The 22,287-nt window shown below is 27.1% G+C and overlaps 2 pseudogenes across 1 annotated transcript; one reads left to right on the forward strand and one right to left on the reverse strand.

Annotated features, from left to right (window-relative positions):
- Positions 1-166: 166 nt before the first annotated feature.
- On the forward strand, positions 167-4,153 carry LOC111311638 (uncharacterized; annotated as a pseudogene). Its single transcript, XR_016341034.1, has 6 exons — positions 167-526; positions 873-955; positions 1,826-1,987; positions 3,041-3,151; positions 3,517-3,583; positions 3,694-4,153. The product of XR_016341034.1 is annotated as an uncharacterized LOC111311638 (transcript).
- Positions 4,154-4,271: 118 nt separating this feature from the next.
- LOC111310572 (uncharacterized) lies at positions 4,272-20,613 on the reverse strand (annotated as a pseudogene).
- Between the last annotated feature and the right edge of the window lie 1,674 nt (positions 20,614-22,287).

The raw sequence follows: 22,287 nt of genomic DNA on the forward strand, positions 1-22,287 counted from the left end.
AAGGTTTTTTTTTTTTTTAATCAGTACCCAAACCCGAGAAACCACTCCAAGTTCAATCGGGTTTTCTGTCCTCATACCGTCCAGTCCAGGGCCCTTTTCCATTCATAGCCGACTCCTCACTTCCTGCACCAACAGTCTCCCCTTTTACGATAATCAACCAGTAAGTTATCAAACTCTACAAATCATACTTCCTTTCTGGGATTTTCAAGTCTCAACTTTTTTTTTTAGTTTTTTTATTAGATCTTCATAGTTTTTAATTGGGTTATTATTATTACTTTTAATGTCTTTTGTTTTATGGTTTTTGTTTGGTTTCTGGGCTCTTGCCATTGTAACTCTGGGTTTGTTTATTTCTACTCTTTGCTGTTTGAGAAAACTCCTAAAAGAGAAGATCTTTTTCTAAACATGGTGTGGTGGCAGAGACATTTGCAATGTGCACTTCGTCAAGTTGGGAGAAGACTGGAGCATAATTATACTCCGTCTGCCCACTATTCTTCTACTTCTCGCTTAAGCTCCTCTCTTTTACCTTGTTAGTTTCTTTCTTTCTTCTTTTTTATGGGTGATGTTAAAGTTAAATTTGGAATAGATACTGAGAAAGAAAACATGGGTATTTTTTGTTTTATGTAAAAAAGCTGAATTTTAATTGACTTCACTGTTAATACTTCATGTATGTAGCTTCTTTCATGCTCAAGGGTCCTTTCTTCGACTTGTCTACTTTTTTGTGAAGTTAAAGTTCAATTTGAAGTTATAATTGAGAAAGAAAACATTGGTAATACTTCTTAAATTTTGTGTGTGTGCATGTGTGTGATTTTGCTTCTTTTTGGGAGTAGGGAATTGAATTTGAGTATTAAAAAGTATTTGAAATATTTATGCAGGTGAACTGCCTAGCATTCGGAGATTGTGGAGATCACCTTCTGCTAGTATCTCAACGCCTTTATATCAGTATTTCCAACAGTTAGTAATGCCAACTTGTGCTTTGCACTTTGATACAATTTTGGTGACTTTGAGGTTTTCAACTGTTTCTGGTTTATCTTTGTAAAATCATTCTTTCAATTTCAAAGAGAAGCTGTAAATTTTGTGATATGCGAGTCATAAAAAAACTACACATGTATTCTAATGTATCTATTGTGAAATCTGATGTTAAATTTGTCACATTTCATGTATGTTGATGCAGATTTTTGGGATGTCTTGCTTTGTCTAATGATGAAAAAAATACAGAGGTCAGAGAAGAAGGATATTGTCAAGTATCTTAGAAAGCAATAAGTTCATATGCTTTCTCGCTTTTTTTGATTGTCAATGCTTGTGTTCTTGTATTGAAGATGTTGTGTTGCATTCAACTTGATGTCATCCTTTTTCAGCATGACTTTGATTGCCAATGGCATCTATCTGCAAATGATCAGACTTTCTTATCTGTTCATTGTTGTAAAATGTCCTTCATTGGACAATGCCCTTGGTTTGAAGTGGTGTCAACATATAGAAGATCAATAGAATGCTTCTAACTGATGAAAAAACAATTCTTGAACAATGTGACAAGAGGTCCATAAATGAATTATCTATATAATGTTTTTGCCACACTGATGTTTTGTTGTGTGTCGTTAGAATATTATTCCCACTTGCAGCATCATATTAAAGTTATTTGGGAAATACTTTTTTGTTATATCATTTAATGATATGAGCCAAAGGTGTTTGTCTATACAATGGCTTCTTTTTCTATTCTTAAATATTTGGATTTTCTTTGCAAACATTTTCAATTTTTTTCCTTTCCTTTTCTTTTTATTTTATGTTTTTGTTTTTCCTCGCATTAGTTGTCCTATGTTTACATGCATAGGGAATTTCCACTTCAAGGAAGTTACTAGCAGGTTCATCTGAAGAGACGCCCATTTCATCACCATTAACTCCTGTTTTGGCAATAGATGGTGGGAAGACTGAAGAGAAGAAAGTTGTTCCTAGTTGCTCAAAAGTTCAAGCAGTGTTAAAGAAGATAAAACAGGTTACCTCCTGAACTCTTACCGGAAAATTCTAATTTTAAACTGTTTGCTTATTTTGGTATTATGAAGGTAGTCTCACTTGAAGGTAAGAAAATAGGCAGATAATTTAAGTTGGTAGGGAACTACAAAATATCTGTATTATGTCTATCCTTGTGATGAAAATGCAAGGAAATTTTGTAATTTCCATGACCAATGATCCTCTACCTGTAATAGTTGCCAATGTTCAATAACCACATTAAAGTTTTCATGGCTTTGGACCATTAATAATTGAAGCGTACTCTTCACACTATGCCCTTTCACACGAGACTTCTGCATTTTGGAAACCACTTTTATAAGTTACACAAACGTTCTAAAAAGAGGAATGTCTCCATCTTTACATGAGTTTGTTTTAACTTAATTGATGGAACACATAATGTTGCGTTTTCACTTCTGCACAGAATTCACTTTTCTGTTTAGTTGAAATAAAAGATATTTTGAGACCTTGAGTTGATAGAACCTCACTTAACTTTCAATAGAAGGATATAGTTAAGCAGAGGGATCTCTTGGGGGATCCAATGCAATAAGTGAAATAAATGAATTTTGCTAATGCAAAACATAAAACAGAGATGACTTGCCTTTATGTTTCAGGAGTGAAATTCAGTTGAAACAAACTTGTTTCTGAATTTTGTGCTCGACGTTGTGCTTGAGAACATACCATAGAACAATCATGCAAATACTTGATTGTTAATATATCTTTATTAAAACTGATGGAGGCTGGTTTACAAAGTTCCAATGTCATCTTCATTTACCTAAATTTCTACATAAGTAAATTGGCCATGTTTTTGCTGCATCCAAGTTAGTTTGCAATCATAAAGCTCATTAATTTTTTGTATTAAATCAATTGACCCTACTTGCAACTGCTCAAAAGTGTTGGAGCTGGATTAACAAGAAGGAAAAAAGATTATTATTGCATCTCTAATATGGGCACTTAAACTGCCTTTATGATTCTGCATTACCATCTTTTCTGGTGTTGCTTATGTGGTAGAATTAACTTATGGCTGACTTGCATGTTTTAGAGTCCTAAGAAAGTCAACTTAGTTGCTGCATTAGTTCATGGTATGCGTGTTGAGGATGCATTATTGCAGTTGCAAGTGACAGTAAAGCGTGCTGCTAAAAGCGTCTATCAGGTGATTCAACCAGTCTGCCCTATTGATGAACTATTGTTCATTTTAAAGTAGTCGTGTAACTTCTAGCTGAAATGTCTGGTCTAGAAACTAGCCAAGACTCATCTTACTAAGCTGCAATAGCTATGTGCCACAGCCACAAAAGGAAACCCAGAAAAAGAAAAAGTAAAAGAAACATGAATTTATACCCACTATACTATTTAGAAATTAATGGAAAAGAAAGATGCAATTTCTTGAAACAGAATGAAGAATGGATGTATTGTTTTGCCCTATCTACTTATGCTTCGATCTTCAGAAGTAAGATACTTTTGCATTGTCAACGAACAATATAGTTTGTAACAATTTATAATCAAAACCTTGCAATGCAGGTCATTCACTCGGCTTGAGCGAATGCTACCCATAATCATGGATTGGATCCAGACCGTCTGCTAGTTGGTAAGCAGTGGAAATGAACTTGCTTATATCACTTGGGAGTATCTGTGCTTGTATGCATTCTGCATATATATATATATATATATATATATATATTATATTATTTTAAATAGCCGAGGCATTTGTGAGGAAGGGATTATTTTTGAAGAGAGTTTCGTATCATGGTAAAGGGCGAAGCAGAATTAAAGAGATACCAGAGTGTCGACTAGCAGTTGTAGTTGGGGAGATGACCCCGGAAGAGGAAGCCAAGATAGCCAGGTTGAAAGTAAGCAAGTTTCGCAAGCTTACTAAGCGCGAAAGGCGACTAGTGCCCCATAAGCTTTTTGAAGCCACTCCTATTTGGATTTACAAAGGCAAAGCCAGCAGCCAGTAACCAAATGGCATGGCTGCATGAGATTTCTCCCTTAAATGTTTTTGCATTTGAACTGAGTTTTTAAGTGCCAAAATGATTTTAGTTTATCCCCTGGTGGTGCTCCAATATATTTTTTCAATGGCTGGATATGGTTTTGAGAAATGTGGAATCTCACCCAAACCAATTGCTGCAACATTTAAAATTCAACCATATTCTACAGAGATGCTTATCCTGTACATCAGCCTTTTTTTAAAGTTAAAAAACTCCAATGTTGAAATATAAAATCAACTAAGCAATGGATAGTGTACGAAGAGATGCCATTCCCTTTCTGCTACAAAATTGGCATTGCTCCGAATCATTCTTCGGATTAAGTATATATACATGTAAGAGAATGTTTGATCTTTGTAGTAACTTAACTGTTTCTATGGGATCAATCCAAAACTGTAAAACTTCAGATCATGTGGTTCTTGAGAGTGTAAACAAAAAAGAAGTCTCATTCGCAAAACCTTAACCTTCAAAAGAATCTGTATTTGCTTTTAGGGTTGGCCGCCCCATAAATGAAACCCCCCATTTCAGGTTTAAGAAAGGTACAATGCTTCTGATAAATGTTTCACTGTGTAAAATTACGCCACCCGGACTCTTCTATAGAGAAGGACATAAGCAGCAGATGTCTTAATCCTGTCTTCACTGAAACGGAAAACTCTGTCATCGTCGAACTCATACCATCTACCGTACCGGTGCTACAAATGCAGGAACAGAGTTAGATGAGACATCTACTGCTGATTCCACAGGAACATGCAGAAGAGCATGCAAGGAGCAATGCAAAGTTAGATGATAAATCCCAAAACTTTAGAACTCTCAATTCTACTTTTACAGCCTACAAAATATTTAACCATTATTACACGAAGAAACCAATTTTCCAAGAGATAGGGTACGGCCGTTATATATTTATTTAACTTGAGAGTGTATGTAACATATCTGAATTTCAAAAAGAATGCGGATACCAAAGAAATTTAAGCAATGCACCAATAAATAGAAAACTAAAATAAATAAAGGTGTAGCTGATGCCTGATAGCAGTATAAAACAATTTCAAGAAAATTTTGAGGCGGTGGATAAATAGAATTCCCCTACTAAGAACCCCATAACCATGTTACCCGTATTTTCATTTTAAGACTGAATTTAAATTTACTTGTAACATACACCTTAATTCTCTATTTACAAAAATGATCTCCCTATAATTGTACGCCCCACTTTTAAAGTGACACTCAACAAGCTGACATTCGATAACAAGCCCATAATATACAGGATACCTATTTCATTTATTGATACTATTAGTACATGCTTTTGAAAATCCTAGAGTTCATTATAGTTGCGAAACATTATTTGTCCACGAGAAAAGAAACAAATGGCAAATTTTTATCACCAGAATCATTCATGGGTAGCTAGGTGCAAGCAATTCCGTCCCAGTAGAATAGCATGGCTGAATGAACAAGATAGGAATAAAATAAACAGAGAACATAAGATAGAAAAGGTCTGACACTTACATCGACAAAAGCAGTATGATGACCGCCTCCCATGCCACCGTAGTGATTACTAATTGCATACAATTGGTAACAATTGGCTATCAATATGGGAAATGTAATTGGAGAGATTGAGATCACGAATTGGAAAGTCCACATGTTTCTAGCTTGTTCTTGAAAAATCGGCTATAGGAGAATCTCTTTAAATGAATAACCAAAATCTCAGGCAGTCTCCAAAGATCTAACTTTTTGTTGGCTTGCCTCGGCTTCCTGCATCCGGAGCAGTACCTAATATGACCAGAACCCTCACTATTAGGTTCAACAAGAGTATGATTACTTCATAATTTAAAATAAAATAAATTGATTGTGCTTGTAACATAAAAAATTTAAATTAAAGATAGAAGACCATAACTATAACTATGTCAATAGTAGGAATGAAGTGTATGTTAGGAAAAAAACACACTAACCACATGTCATCTGGTCCTAAAGGTTCATCTTGCAAGAAACCTTCCAGACATTTATACGAGGAAATGGATTCTTGAGGCCTTCTTGTAAACAACTGGGGCTTGAAAATCTCAGGCAATGAACTGAGAAGGCATGTGTCATACTTTTCAATCATCTTATCTGGCCAGTGAACGCTCACATTCAACTTCTTAGTAAACCTTGAGACTGCTACAGGCGCATTCATCTTCATCTCCACTGGATCAATTTTATCGACCAAGTAGAATTTGAAGTCAGTATTCGGGTGAAAATCATTCTCTGCTCCACTGTCTAAACCTGCATCACTATCTGAAACTAAGGGGCTAACAATATCCTCCATCTTAGAATTCTCATTAATAGTGTTCCCCATCTCATCACCATCATAATAATTTACCGCATCCTCGACTGGCATTAGAAACGGACTAAGTAACTTTAGAAACTGATTATGGATCTCAGATCCACTTGAAGAATCCTGTATCCTTGCTACAAGAGGAACACCAAACAGCATCCAGTTGGTCAAATAAATTTTTAAAAAATAAAAATAGAAATAAATAAAAATATAAAAATAAAAGAAATATTTTTAATTATAAAAATAAAAGATGTATATATATATTTTTAAGTTTTATAAGTTATCTTATTTAAATATTTTAATATCATTAATTAATAAATATATATATTTTATTTATAATTAAATGACATTAATAATAATATTATTGAACATTTTTTATTTTTTATTTTAACATTTTAAAAAATAATTTTATTTTTGTTTATCAAATACATTTTTTTAAAAACAAAAATTAAGAATTATTTTTTAAAAATAACAATAAAAAATATTTTCTCAAACCAAAACCTTAAGATTTTATTGAGACTTCTATAAAAATTAGAAAACAAAGAAAATGAAATAGAAAAATAATGTTTAATATTATGAATTTGGAAGAATTCTTTCACTATAATTTCTTGTTAATTTGAGATTAGTTGTTGTGATCACAAATCCATAAAGCAAGAGATTAATATTGTTTGGTATTTTTGTGCGACTTTCCTTAATGTTTTTAAAAAACATTGTGATTAAGACATGGAAAGTGATTGTGTCTTAATATGCCTGGTTTTGGACATCTTACACGTTGATGATGTTGATTAAGACGGAAGTTGGAAGCTTCCGTACCATTTGTACTTTGGTCGGGCAACACCTGTAAACATAAAAACGTAAAAAGGACTAAATATTAAAAAAAAAAAAAATCATGTACAATTGGTCAAATATATATGTTCGAATCCTAATATTCTATTTTTATATAAAAAATCTCCATTTTTTTTTCCTTTGAAATCGACATAATCATCCACTCATACGTAATTAGTTGTTTATGTTTCATATTAATTATTATTTGGGCAATTCTTTTGGATTTTAACTTTGTTTATTTGTACTATAGCTTTCCAAGGATGTTAAAAAATTTACTTATTAATTATCATTAATATAAATAAAAAATTAAATAAACACCGGCTAATCTGATTAATAAAGAGAAAAATACTTTCTTTTTCTATCGAGATAGAAACTAAAATTATAAATGCTTTGTATAAATGAAAGAGAGTGTGATCTTAAAACTTTTCAAAATTAAAAATAGGTTCAAGCAAATCGTGGGAATGTTTTGATTATATTATCAAAAAATATACACAAGTATAAAAAAAAAAAAAAAAGTATTATATTTTTATTAGATATGATAATTTATGTATTTATATTTTTTTATTTTAAAAATATATAAAATATAAAAATTATTGTATTATAATTCATGTTTATACATTAAATAAGAAATATATTTTTTTAATTTTTCAAATTTTATATAATTTTTATTAAAATTTTAAATTATATTATTTTAAAATTTTTATATTATATCACAATATTATATTACTATATCGTATTTAAAATTATCAAATACTCCAACTAACTGAAGGTTTATTTATTTATTTATTTTTTCGTAATGAATTATCTTAGACAAGCAGTTGGACTTGGACATGGGTTATAGTTAGGGATGGCAACCGGGCAGGTCGAGGCGGGTTTTCGCTCGTCCTAAACCCGACTCGACTTTAAACGTACAAAATCTGAACCCGACCCTACTCGATAATTTTTTTATTAATTTTATATCCGAACTCGACCCGACTCGATATTGTATAAAATCATATCCGATCTGACCCGAAATTAATAAAATGTTATTTTTAATATAAATATAAAATTAGATATATATATATATATAAATAATTATAAAATTAAATAATTAATTAAAAAATTATTTTTATATATATCGGATCGGATACGATTGGATTTGCCTAAAACATGACCTCGATTTTTTCTTTATTCCACATGACCCAACCTGACCTGATATCCAATTTAAAAAAAAAATTCGACCATAAAAGATTGGATCGAAAACCGTCGGTTTCAAGGTTTTTTACCTTCTTTAGTTATAGTCTGATTTCAATCTAATGGCCCAAATTCTGAACAAAAAGCTGGATGGGCTTCCAAAATGTTTCCTAATTTATTGGACAAAGCAATCTAAAGGCCTAATTCAAAAAGCAAGAACAAAAATTGACTTTTTAATTGGGTTTTGAAGGCCCAACTTAGATAACAAAATCTGGCCACACATTTTCAGCCTTTGTTGAGTTTATTGTAAGGAAAAGATTATATATATATATATATATATAAAGGACAAATATTTAGTATTTGAAATTGTTAGAATTTAAATTTAATTAGTAAAATAAAAAGTTTAATATCTATGGATAGATCATACGATTGTTGACAAATCATACAAGTATTTGAATAATATGTTCTTCTTCCATCACAATTCTAATTGATATGCCTTGTAAATAACCACCAAACTTAGACCTCAATCCTTAATAAGGGAAAAACCAGTTTCAATTACCTGCTAACACATTAATTTTTTTGTTCATTTTCCTTTATTTTTTATTAAAAGCTCCTCAGATGAGTGGCGGAAGATACTCTCATTATATTGTGGTTGTCGTTTTGTTGACTGAAAATCTTAAAAGTCCAAGCATTTTAACACCTATGAATCCACGATGCGATGAAAATCTCTACCATCACATATTCAAATGAAAACTTAATTTATGTATAATATTCCGATCAATTGCCCAATGTAATGCAGAAAGCAAAAAATTTGGCAGTGAGTGAAATCTAAATAAAAAAAAAAGGTTAGTCAACACTTGCAGCTGGATACATCTTGAATGAATGAGCATGAAAGATAGACGACAAGTTGTTTGTGATGAAGATGCCATTCATGCAATTTTCAAGAATTTGGTTACTGACAAAATTTTATTCCTTCTGACTTATTCCACGAGACTAAGTTTTGCTAAAGTGATTCATACAATATTTTCAAACTCAATTCCACTACTAGGTTTGTATATGTTTTTTTTTTCTTTTAAATTTTAAAAAAATTTCGGATCTTGTTATTTTAATAAAGATTATGTATGAATCATTTAATTAAATACTCGAACTTCACACTAATATATGTTTAGAAGTTAAACAAATTGCCCATACCTGTCCTCGAGGTTTAATAAACATGTTATTGATTTCAATCACTAACTGGTAGGGCAACAAGGGACCCTAACATGCTTCATGCTTTTATTCATTTCTGTCAAAGTTCTGTCGCTTTTTTTTTTTTTCAATTTTAAAACAAATGGCTTTTCATGAACAATGAGGTAAACTTTTAGTGGATCGAAAACCAATTTAAAAAAAAAAAAAGAAAAAAACCATCATTTTGTCTGGCCAGCTACAATTTGATCTGATCAAAATTTCAGTCTTTGTTCCAAATAAACCTCTCAATAGAATGTTCAAAAACTGACCACAGATGATCACAAAATGATCAACGATAGACATGGATCTGCACAATGCTAGTGGTGCTTTCTGCAAGTGTATTCAAACATAGACAACACAATTTGCTTGCTTTAAAATTGTGATGGTGGAAGTTTGACATGGCAAAGGATGTCCCTAAGTTGACCTGAAATATAGCTAAAAAAGAAGAAGAAAAAAATGTTGAGTCCTGTATGAAGGCCACAATTTCCTGGGATTCCCCTACTATATATCCCACCTGGGAAAAAAAAAAAAACAAAGTGGGAGTTGATGTGTGGCCCTCATAAGACTTCCCTAGCTCCCCACTAATGACCTATTTATCATAATGGCCTGCCATTTTTTTTCATAGTCAAAAACCCTAACTCATCATTCCTTCTACAACCAAAAAAGCAGTAGCTTTTTCTCCCCCAGCTGGTGATTTACGCGTAGGCACGCATCAAATATCAACCAGAAATCTGAAAGAGTAAGAAAACTCAAAATCCATAACCATGATCATATTGTATTGTTTGGTCATTTGGGGCCACTTGAAATATTGTTTTTGATTCCTTTCTTTTCTTTTCTTCTTTTTTTTTTTTTTTCATTAATAGGAACCTTCATAACTTTGACATGCAATTTATTGGTAAGAAATTACAGTTATACATTAATCTTCAATATATAGACATAAGTATCAAGTAAATCAACATAAAATTCGATCTCACAATAACTGAAAATTTTCTTCATTTCTTTTGTAAAAAGGAAGATTTGAATCTCATCACTTGATGTTTGAGTAAGGGATTATGCACCAACAAACTAAGTTAAATGCTTGGGTGCATCTCATAATTGAATTCAAACCTGATACATAAAGATTTTTCAAGGTTTTTTCATTGAGATAAAGATCTCATCAACTTATTTAGTATAACTTTTAAACTAATGAAAGAGAGAGGATTGGAACGTTAAACTTTTATTATTCATTGAAAACGATAACAAATTAACAATAGTAAGTTACTGAGATTCATGTCATTTTGTTGAATTGGTTTTAAGATATGCCTTTTCAAACTGGCTTTTTCAGGGTTTGGTTCATTCGGTTTATCAGCATCAGAAGAGATGGATATGGTTGCTGGGGCTGAAGTCACGGTCTCGATCTTCAATAATATGCGACCTTGTTTCATGGCATTTTCGTTTTCACCTGATTTTGATGATGCAATACTGCGGTAACAACAGCATAAATACTTCATCTTATCTTTTAGGTCAGCTGAATCGAAATTCGAAAAATTTGTTGTGCTGGAAAACAAATGGATATAAAAACAATATTATTCAATGCATCGACATGTCTGCCTTGTTTTAGTTAAAATATTTTGACATTTCTTATGGTTTTTGGACTACACGCAAGCTTTGGACACACACACTGAATATCAAATAGAATGGTTTGGACTTTGGAAGTAATAAGAATAATAATAATAAACAAAATAATATAAGTGTTAGTTTAATAACTAGGTTTCAAATTATGAGTTTAGTTCAATTGACTCATGCAATCATTTATAAAAAGTTATATCAATCTAAAGTTTAAATTCTAACATTTATAATACATTCTCTTATCTTTACACTACGATTTTTTTTTTTTAAATTCCATTTGTTACATTTAGAGACAATCTTGATAGTGACAAATAATTTTGAAGGAGTCAAAGTAATATTGTATAATAATTTTTTTAAAAATATATCAAATTTATTAATAATAAATAAAATACAAACATATTATAACAGAACTAACACTTATAATTATGTGAATATGTAAATATATATATATAACAAAATAAATATATTAAACAATTGATTTCAAGATTTTTAATTATAAATCAGTAATAATAGTTTTTTAAAAAATAAAATTAGTATTTTTTTACAATATTAACACATATTTTATCATATTTAATATTTCAAGTATTAAAGTAAAAAAATAAAAAAATATATATTTTTAAATAAATTAAACTTTAAAACAATAAAGTAAAGATTTTGATACATAAATTAAAACCTTCTAATTTTTTACATGGTATTTTATCTTATGAGAAATGAAAATGTATTTAAGCTAATCATATTAATTATTTTGACATATAACAATTTTCAAACAAGCATGCAGAATATAGTAAAAAAATTGATTGAAAAAAAATCATAATTAAATATTTGTCAAAATCAGTTTTAGTTATTATAATATTTGTATATATATTAAACTTAAATTTACATGTTCGTGAAAATATAATGTTGATGAATTTATTATTCATTTTAAATTAAAAATTATTTACAATAAGTAAATAAAAGTTAAAGAACTATAATTTTTTTGAAATTAAGAGTAGTAATATTTTGATACAAGTAACTTTTGTAACTATATATCTAATATAAATACATAAAATAAAGAATAATATATATCAACACAATAAATTTAAGTTTGAGGAGGCCAAATTAGTTTTTTTAGAAAAAATTTTTTCAAAATTATTATGAAAATAGCATATCTAAAAAAAAAATTAATTTTTTTTGGATGGAGGCATGGCCCCCCTAAGTTGTTTAAAGCATCCCCCATGAATCTTGATTAGTATATTAGGAATTATTGACTAAAACATTATTATGGAGTTAAAGAAAATTAATTGTTGTGAAAATTTAGAGATAAGATGAGAATAAGACGGCTTTTTAGTTTTTGCTACATGTGGAATTTAAAAAAAAAAAAAAAAAGGAAATTCAAACTTTATATCTCAACTCTCTTGAAAGAATAATCACAATTATAATTAGGTCAAATCTTCCTTTATAGTCCAGTTAAACTATCTGTGGTAGCCTTATCCTTTAACTATATAACTATAGTTCTTTCAACTAGTGAGTTACAAATTTTAAATATTTATATACGGTAATATATTTTTTCTAAAATTTTTAATTTCTATCTAATCCATAGATCTTACACTAACTTTTCAAAATATGATTTTATCAAATTCGATAAATATATAAATAAATATATATATATATAAACAGTTGCAATTTAAAAATAAAAATTATAATATAAAGTGAAACATTTCAACTATTATAATTTGATCATATTAATTTTAAAAAATATCTCAAATTTAAATATTAGGACAATCGAAATGAAATTTATAAGATAAGAGAGTGTAATTTAATTTTTCTAAAGTCTTTACATAAAAAAAAACTTATGAATTAATGCTGAGGATGATTTTAGCTGTGGTGTCACTATAAATTACTAGTATGAACCAATTGGCTTGTTTCTTTTTCTAAATTATAAATAATTATGTAATTTAGTTATGGTGGTTGGCTTTGGGTGTGTCTCTATTACTTTCTCTATGTAATTTGTTTTTGTTCTGTGGTTGCTCTTCAACTTTGTCCCTTTCTAATCCTTCGCGGGATTGTACTGCAATTTGTTCATATCCTTGTTTTTATCTTCAAAGATTTGGTGTTATTTTCAATGCTATGGCTCTTCCATTTTTCGAAAAAGACTTTTGTAGCATATACCATTTCTCAGGTTGCTTACAAAATTACAGCTATGATATTTTTTATTTTTTATTTTTTTTTATAAACGACATCGTGTCTGACAATAAAAAAAAATTGTATTAGTTAATATTTAATTATAAAATTAATTAATCGTTATTTTTTAAATTTAATTGTACGAACAAAATGAACTAAATTTCAACATTATAAATCATGATATTTTCATCATTGCTTTCCATACTCTGAACACCAAAGATTTTCTGATGTTGTTTCTTCCAAAAAATTTAAGAACAAATTTTTTTTTTTTTTTTGCCTTCTATTCAGCCAACAAATTAACCATGCATATCCTTACATATGCGATTTTTTTTTCTTTTTGGGAAGAAAATTCTGAAAATGTGTTTAGATGTCACAGAAAATGAAGGTTTTAATATATTTTTGAAATATATAAGCTCTTATAATTAACAATAATCTCATCTAAAAAAAGAAATCTAATAATTATCTCAACTGATAAATTGAACAAAAAGACCTAAAAATTAAATCACATTTAATAAATAATTATTATGAAAGTATTTAACTCGACAAAGTGGATATATTTATTTTTAAATAGTTAGATTTATTTTTTGTTGTTAAAATTAAAATAATAATAAATAAATAAATATTTATCGTGTGATTATCATGGATAAGCCTATGCTGGAAACTCAATTAAACGAATAAAGCTTTTAATTAAAGTGAGTAAAAGATAAAAATTTAAATTTAATCAAACACAATAATCAAACTCAACTCAAATAATTAATAATTTTATAATTTATTAATAAAGTATTGAATTTTTTATTTTGATAATTAAAACTCATTCCAGATAATTTTAAATATAAAAAACTCTTATAAAATGGAAGAAAGTAATACTAAAATTAAATATTTAAGCTGAATATATAAATATAAATAAATATATATATATAGTCTCCCACATTTTCACTTTTTGCTAGGGAAACACTTATCTTTTTAAATCTTTAATTTTCTTATGGTTTCAAGAATTATATTACCTTTTAACTTTTTCTGTTGAAGAGATAAAATATTATATATATATATATATATATTTGTACATATAAAAATATGTGGCTTTTTATATAAAATTTAAAATAAAATATTTTAGATAAAATTGGTAAATTTTTTTAAGTGATTTAATAAAAATTTTAATAAAAAATTTAAACTAATAGATTGATCAAGTTTAATGTAAATATTAATAATATGTAAAAAAAATTAAAATTATTATTTTATAATTAAAATTTGAATGGTAAATATTTAATGATAAAAATATATAAAAATTTTTATTAAAAATATTTATTTAAAAAGTATATTAAAATTTATTAAATTTTTTAAATTTTATATACTTAATTTATATAATAAAAATTTTAATTTATCATTTTTATTTTTATTTTTATTTTTATTTTTATTTTTATTTTTATTTTTATTTTTATTTTTCATTTAATCAATTTTAATAAAAAAAGTTACGTATTTCATCTAACTGTTTCATTTCGTTTGTTGACCAAGAAAAAAATCTATGGCTAAAATCATAAGTTTATTAGTCAAAGTTGATGATCAGCTAATCAAACCAACCACAGCATAACACGTGGCAATAACCCACACCACCAACGTAAGGAACTCGTGACCAAGCGGAGTATTACTCCTTTTAACAAATTTTGGTAAAGGGATCTTATAATTTAAAAAATAAAATAAATTCAACTTTTTATTTGGCTGACATAATTGTTGGCTTTATTTTGAGAAAAAAAATTAATTAGAATATAATTGAAGCGTTTTTTTTTTTAAAGTCTTAATCACACTTTTTAACAAAAAGCTAGAAAATTTTTCTTGGATGATTGGCCCCTTCTTTCTTGGCGGTTTTTTGTATAAGCCAAAACATGGGGCCAAGAGCATGACAACCTGAAGAAAGGATAAAAAATTTCTATTGATATGTTGTGCTTAAGAACCAAGTGAAACATGTTTCAAACACTTGAAGACTTAAAGGATAATTCCAGGGGACTTTGGCTTATTTGGGGTTTTAAAGAATATTTTCAGTGGAAATAATCATATTTCAATTTTTTATTTAACAATGTCAGTAATTAAATTTTAATTGTTAAAATTAAAATTTAATACTTTTCGTATAACTCTTGGTAACAAAATTAAATCTAATAATTTGTGTTATCGTACCGTATAAAATATTATATTTATTTTATATTTTATACAAAAATTATGAGTAACAATTCATGTAGATATAAAAATATAAAATAAAAATTTTTGATTTTATTAAATTTATTTATAATTTTTTAAAAATTTTAAATCCTGTTATTTTTATATTTTTTATTCATATTTTTTTATTATATCATTATATCATATTTTAAATTATTAATTCTGAATAAAACATAATATTGAATATAATTTTTTTTATAAATGAAAATTTGCTGTTTTAAAAGTGTTACAAAAAATTAAAATAAATATTTAGCAAAATTAACGACTAAGAGCTGTCAAGTCGTCACGAGCAACGGCTAATTTTTTTCCGCAACGGTGAGGTCATCCAATGAGGTTTTGTTTTATCCAATACGTGGCATTTTTCTATTCGTTGACATATTGTAATGTTAAAAAGTTACTTTATGAAATTGTTTTTCCTCCAATGCATTGTTCTTGTAAAAAATGATTTAGTAGATCCACCTAAAATTTGGCCATGTTTTATTACATATGTCAGTTATATATAAATATAACATCAATATGTTTGATAATTTCAAACCAATTGTTTCTTAAAAAATAAATTAAATTATGTATTTAATCTATATATTTAAGTAAAATTCAATATTTAATTCTTATAATATAATTCATATATATTGAATCTTTTTATTTTTAACGATTTGTTAATGTCGATTCAATTACAAATAATATCAAATTTGTTAATATCAATCAAATTAGTAAGTACCTAAATCTTGGTTTTTTTATTGAATTATTTATTGTAAGTGATATGATGTACATACTCAAATGATTATGTATTAGATTATAATTGAAGATGAACACCAAATAAATGCTTTAGCTTAATACATGAGCATAGATCATGACAATGGGAAATAATAAACATGATTGTGTAACTTCCTTTTCCTTCAAATTAAGAAAGAAAACCCATTAATTATATCTATCTCATAATAGGAAAAAAAATGTAGTTACAATAAGACCCTTCAACGATTAAAACTTGAGTAAATAGGAAGGTCTCATGTTTAAATCTTAGAACTATGGAATGGAATATAAAGGATGGAAAAAGGTTGCATCTCATGTTCTCATTGTGCAATATTCCAAAACTCATTAGACCTTTTTCATAAAAAATCGGTTTCTTTTTTTTATTATTATTTAAGAGGAAGAACTGTCACTCTTTATAAGAACAAAAAATATAAAAAATGGAGAAATATCTTGGTTTAGACTAAAAAAAAAAAAATCCATTTTCCATGCTTGCAATGAGCATGGCAATTTGTTTGGTGAGTTTGTTGGGACACACCAAAATGCATAAAATCTAATGTCCAATAAATATAATATATTAAGATAATGTTTGATGCATAGAATTATTGATAGGATATGATGATAATAATCTTATATTATATTTGATTTATATTTAAAAATAGAGATAAGGATTGCAAAAGAAATTAATATATTATTGGTATAGGATTATTTAATCATCTTCAAGTAAAAAGAATTATTTTTAATCAATTAGATTAAACTTATATGTCAAATTATACATTTAAAAATGACATTAATAATTTAAATTATATAAACTTATATGACCTTAGGTCGTGTTTGGTATAATTGAACATATAAGTTTAATTCTTATTCAAAGTTTATAGAATTTAATTATTAATGTAATTTTTAATAATATAATTGAACATGTAAGTTTAATCTTATAGATTAAAAATAATTATCTCCACTTGAAGAGCATTGAATAATCTTATATCAAAAGGATATTAATTTTTCTTATAATCTGTATCTTTTTTTTTATATAAATTAAATATGATATAAAATAATTATCATCTTATTCTATCAATAATTCTATATATCAAATATGACTTACATAACTAAATAGTATAAGAAAAGCAAAAGCATGATAAATTTTTGGCATCCATAGTTACATTAGCATGGAGGTGACATTTTAGTGTGGGGTGCATCAGCTATTATGTGCAAGATGGGTCGGTTTGGTTTGATGTAAAGGGTTATAATGATTTTTTTTTCTTTTTAAAATTGTTGTCAAACTAATATTGGTCTTATTTATGTGATATATTGTGCTATCATGATGAATCAATTACTTTTTACAAAAAATAATTTTTTTTAAGTAGTTAAATAATGTTTTTGATTAGTCTTTAAAAGAGATACCTCCATGAAGAATATATATTTTTAGTATAATAATAATAATAATAATAATAATAATAATAATAATAATAATAATAATAATTTGTATTTGATTAGGATTAATAAACTCATTCATAGAAAAGGAAATTCTTAATATTGCAGTTTCTCTCTATCCAAAATTATTGGGAAATGTTTATATTTTTATATATTTAAGAGAATTATTCGAATAAAAAAATGTTATGAAAAATTTTCTACCCTACTTTGCTTTGCTTGGTGGGAAGATAAAAAAAAAAAAAAAAAAAAGTCAAGTTTCATCATAACACTCTTTTACTAGTGATTCACATTAAAAAATCATTCAAATGCCTCATTACTTTCTTCTCTTCCACCCTCAAATCCAAACATTAATAATAAAAAATTAACTGTCAAGCGTTATATATAGTAATTAAACATTAAATTCCATGTTAATTTCTTATTCATAGGGAATTCCAAGATAAAAAGAAAAATATATTTTTGGCAATTTCCAATCAGTCCTATATTCACAGATATTTATGGGAATATTTCTTCATATTTAATTTACTAATAATTATCCAATTCAAATATGGGAATTGTTTAATGCCAAAAATTATAAATGAATAAATGACAACGAAGGTATATAGAAGTGGTAAGGAGTGAATGTTGGATACATTTTTTCTTTGTTAAGTGATTTATAAATTAAAAAATTAAATGAATTCATAATTTTTAATCGAGTTAACAGTTTATTCTAATATTAAAAATCTAAATTTTTTGGTATAAAAATATATATAAATTAATAAACAATTGTTTCTTTTTTATATAATAAAATATGTAAAGACCATAAATTCAGAGTTGCTCCCAATGAAATTGGACGAGGATCGTTTCAAACAATGTAACATGAACATGACAGCCTTGACCGTTGAAATTTAAGCTTGCATACAGCACACATTTTTTATTTTAATTTTTCCCTTTTTCAGTAGATTTATTGGGACAATTATCAGGAGTCGTTTTCTATGATAGCTACTTGATAATAAATTGATAAATATATAATTTATTATATTTCGTACCTTTTCATCATGCTAAACAATAGTATTACTTTTAGAATTTTTTATAACCCAAACAAAAATATAATGTTTTGTCTCTTTCCATCTTATTTTGTTTGTCCTTTATTCAATTTTTGGATCAAATAAATCTAATTTTGATCATTATTTTTAATAAAATTATAAAATTTTTAAAAATAATATTTGCAAATTTGACAATATATATTTATATATGATATTAATATAATAAAGTTTCATGGTTTTGGGATATAAAAATCAATGGAAATTTTCCTTTTTAGGTTATAAAAATCAATGGAAATTTTCTTTTGTGGGGAAAAATGTTTATGTCATAGTCTTAAAGGCTTGGAATTATGGCTACCTATACCTATTGTGATGGAGATGTTTTTATATATATGATTTAATAATTAAAAAGAGAATTGAGCACATTTTCTTGATGCTTGACAGATGGTGGTGGTGATGGTGGTGGGGAACCATCAATTTGCCTCTTGTGGTGAAAAATTGCATGTTGGATATTAAATCATCCAAAAATGTCAACATTGGGTTTAGGTTTTTGCCTAATAGTAGTGGACAATAGGTCTATATAGGTAGCTTCTTGATGAGAAAGAAGAAAAATTTGCACAAGTTAATTAGTCTTAAAAAATGTATTTAATAAGTTAAATTTGGTTCTCTCTCTTTATTATAAATCAGATCATGATTCAAAAAGTCAATCTCTTTGTGTTTATAAAAGAAAAAAAAAATCACAAAACGGGCAACTATATGATGTGTATAATCATAGTAACACAAAATATTAAATCTTCGAGAAAAATTATAATTTAAAATCTTGGGTTCAAATTTTGGTGGATTGAAGGAAGTTTGAAGTGTTGTTGGGGTTTAAGTTTAATAAATTCATTAGCCATACAATCATTTAATAAATCCCCCACTTAGTTTTAAGTTTATTTTGTAAAGTTCAATTTCACTATCTAATTATTTAATATTAATGTGACATCCTTTTTTTTTCTATATATATGGAAAGCTTCAAGATCTTAGCACTAGTAGCTTTAGCTATTTAGGTGAAATTAACAAAGAAATTAAAAAAATCATAGAAACTTCTTAATATAAAATTTATTATTATTCAATAAAAGCTATGTTGATGTAGTTGTCACCACATTTTTCATGAACAAGAAGATAGTTAGGCGCCAACATTGTAATTCACACCAAATTATTATATCCATCGGTCTTTGCTTAAAGTTTCTCTCATTCCCTACAAGGACAAATGAGACAAATGATGTAGGAACCTTCAATTGAACAAAATTATTATCTCTAAATTTTAAATTTAACATAGCAACAAACTATAGGTTAATGTAAGAGTAAATATTAAATCTTCCGCCAACTTTTATCATTACGCGACTTACAGTAAAATGTTAAAATTTTAATTTTAATAATAATTTAAATTTTTATAATTTCAAATATAAAAAAAAAATCATATTCTCCTAGCCACAGAAAATTTCATTTACATTATCTCATCATCCAAAGGGTATATTCTCATTCAAATTGGACTATTCTTTACTTCTTTTATAGCTTACTCTCTAAATGGCATGTCCCATGCATCTAAAAAACCTAAAATCTAAACTATAACCCTAGATAGGAGCAAGATTTTGATTTTAAATATATATATATATATATATATATATGAATACGGAAAGTTTGTCTAACCTTAGCTGCTCAGTTATAACTAATTATGAAATGAATCCCACATATTAAGCCTATGACCTAATCTTTTATCATCATCATCAATGGCCATATAATAATCATTTAGAACTTGTTTTGAGGCTATGAAATGTTGAAGCTATCTCAAGTTGCAACCCCAACAATCAAAATCACTTGCCCAACTTCCTAGGCTCTAAACAACTCCAACCATTTTCAAAACCCAAGCTGTAAAGCCATAGGACATGTCCTTATGTTGTTTGATTAAAGAAAAAAATGTCATATTACCTATTCAAAGAAGCATAATTTAAATAATTATTTATTATGTTCATACCTTCTTATGTTTATCATTTGACTCACAATAGCATAATCTATAATTAAAATCAAATATCGAATATAATTATTTTTCGTGTTTATGGTAAACATAATATCAAGATTATGACCTTAACAAGTTATGTATAAAATAATAAAAAAATATCGAAAAATAAATGTAATATTTTTTTACATTTTCCTCCAAAAATGGAGATGGAAGAGGATTTATGCCTACCCACCCTCTTAAGCAAAATATCACATGGCACACGTGTGGTGCACAAGCAAAGTCAAATGGTTTAATTTCGAATCAAATTTTTTTATAAATTACATTCATTATATATATATATAAGTTTTAATCCAACTCCGAATGGATACTTAATGTTTAAATTAGGAAAATTTTTTGGGTACTACTAATTTTATGACCCAAATTTGGAATCTTGATATAAAAATATTCTGGTAAGCTTCAATGAATTAAAATTGAAGTTTGAGGAAATATATTTAGAGAATAACAGCCATTGTTGGTCTGTCCAGTTGAAAGATTCCAAACATGTACCAGCCATACATAAATTCAGATTTGTTATAACTCTCCAAAAGCAAAAGAAGGGAACTGTTTCTTCACAATCTTATGAGCCACTCTTGTCTCTTATAGAAAAAATAAAAGAGAATCTCTTAGCCAAATTATTGTCCGACTGAAAATGGGATTTTTTTTGAAGACAGTGAAGGATAGGCTCACAAAGTTTTAGCATTTTTAGTAAAAAATCATGTCCAATACACATTTACCATGCTACCTTTTTCTCTTCTTATTTTGTTTTCATGAATGAGATATAAATCTAGAAATAATAAAAGAGATTACAAATATTAAATACTAAATATTAAATTTATTAATTATTATATTTTAAAAATAATTACATAAATTAAGTAAATTAAATTTTAGATTATTCTTTTCCTATCATTTCAATGTTCTTCACTTAAGTATATAATTTTCTTTTTGTAATTTTTTTAAAATTTTTTAAGAGCCTCATAATTTGATATTCCATAACATTGATTTTCTAATATTTTATGATTTTTTTAGAACCAACACTACATTCTATAACAAGGTATAGAATATATTCTTTGATAATTAAAATTTAAGTTTAATTCAGTTGATTTTTATAATTATTTTTAAAATATAATATTTAGTAAGTTTTGAATTTTAAATTTCAATATTTATAAACATTTTTATCTCAAATTGTGATCTCCTTTATATAAAAATCTTTAATAATTATTAGTGGTAATAATAATCCTTTAATTATTTTGAATAATATTATATTTTTTTATGTTCATAGATTATTCATTAGAATGTCAAATTATATGCAAATATTTTAAGCATACTAATAGTGTGAACATAATGCTGATTAAGTCTTAATATAATGGAAATATTATGAATGCACATGTTCACGTCTAGCTGTTCACATTTAGCACCACGTGTAATCCTCTACAAAAATTTATAGTTGTGCCTTACTTTTTTAAATAAAAAAAATCAGACTTTAGTGTTTTTTTTTTTTTGCAAATTTATATAAAAAATATTATAAAATTATATGTCAAACACTTATCTTATAAGCAATATATA

This window comes from Durio zibethinus, chromosome 1 (genome assembly GCF_047325235.1).
Source record: "Durio zibethinus cultivar Kanyao isolate XHJ-2024 chromosome 1, ASM4732523v1, whole genome shotgun sequence".
In the NCBI taxonomy this organism is placed as follows: Eukaryota; Viridiplantae; Streptophyta; class Magnoliopsida; order Malvales; family Malvaceae; genus Durio; species Durio zibethinus.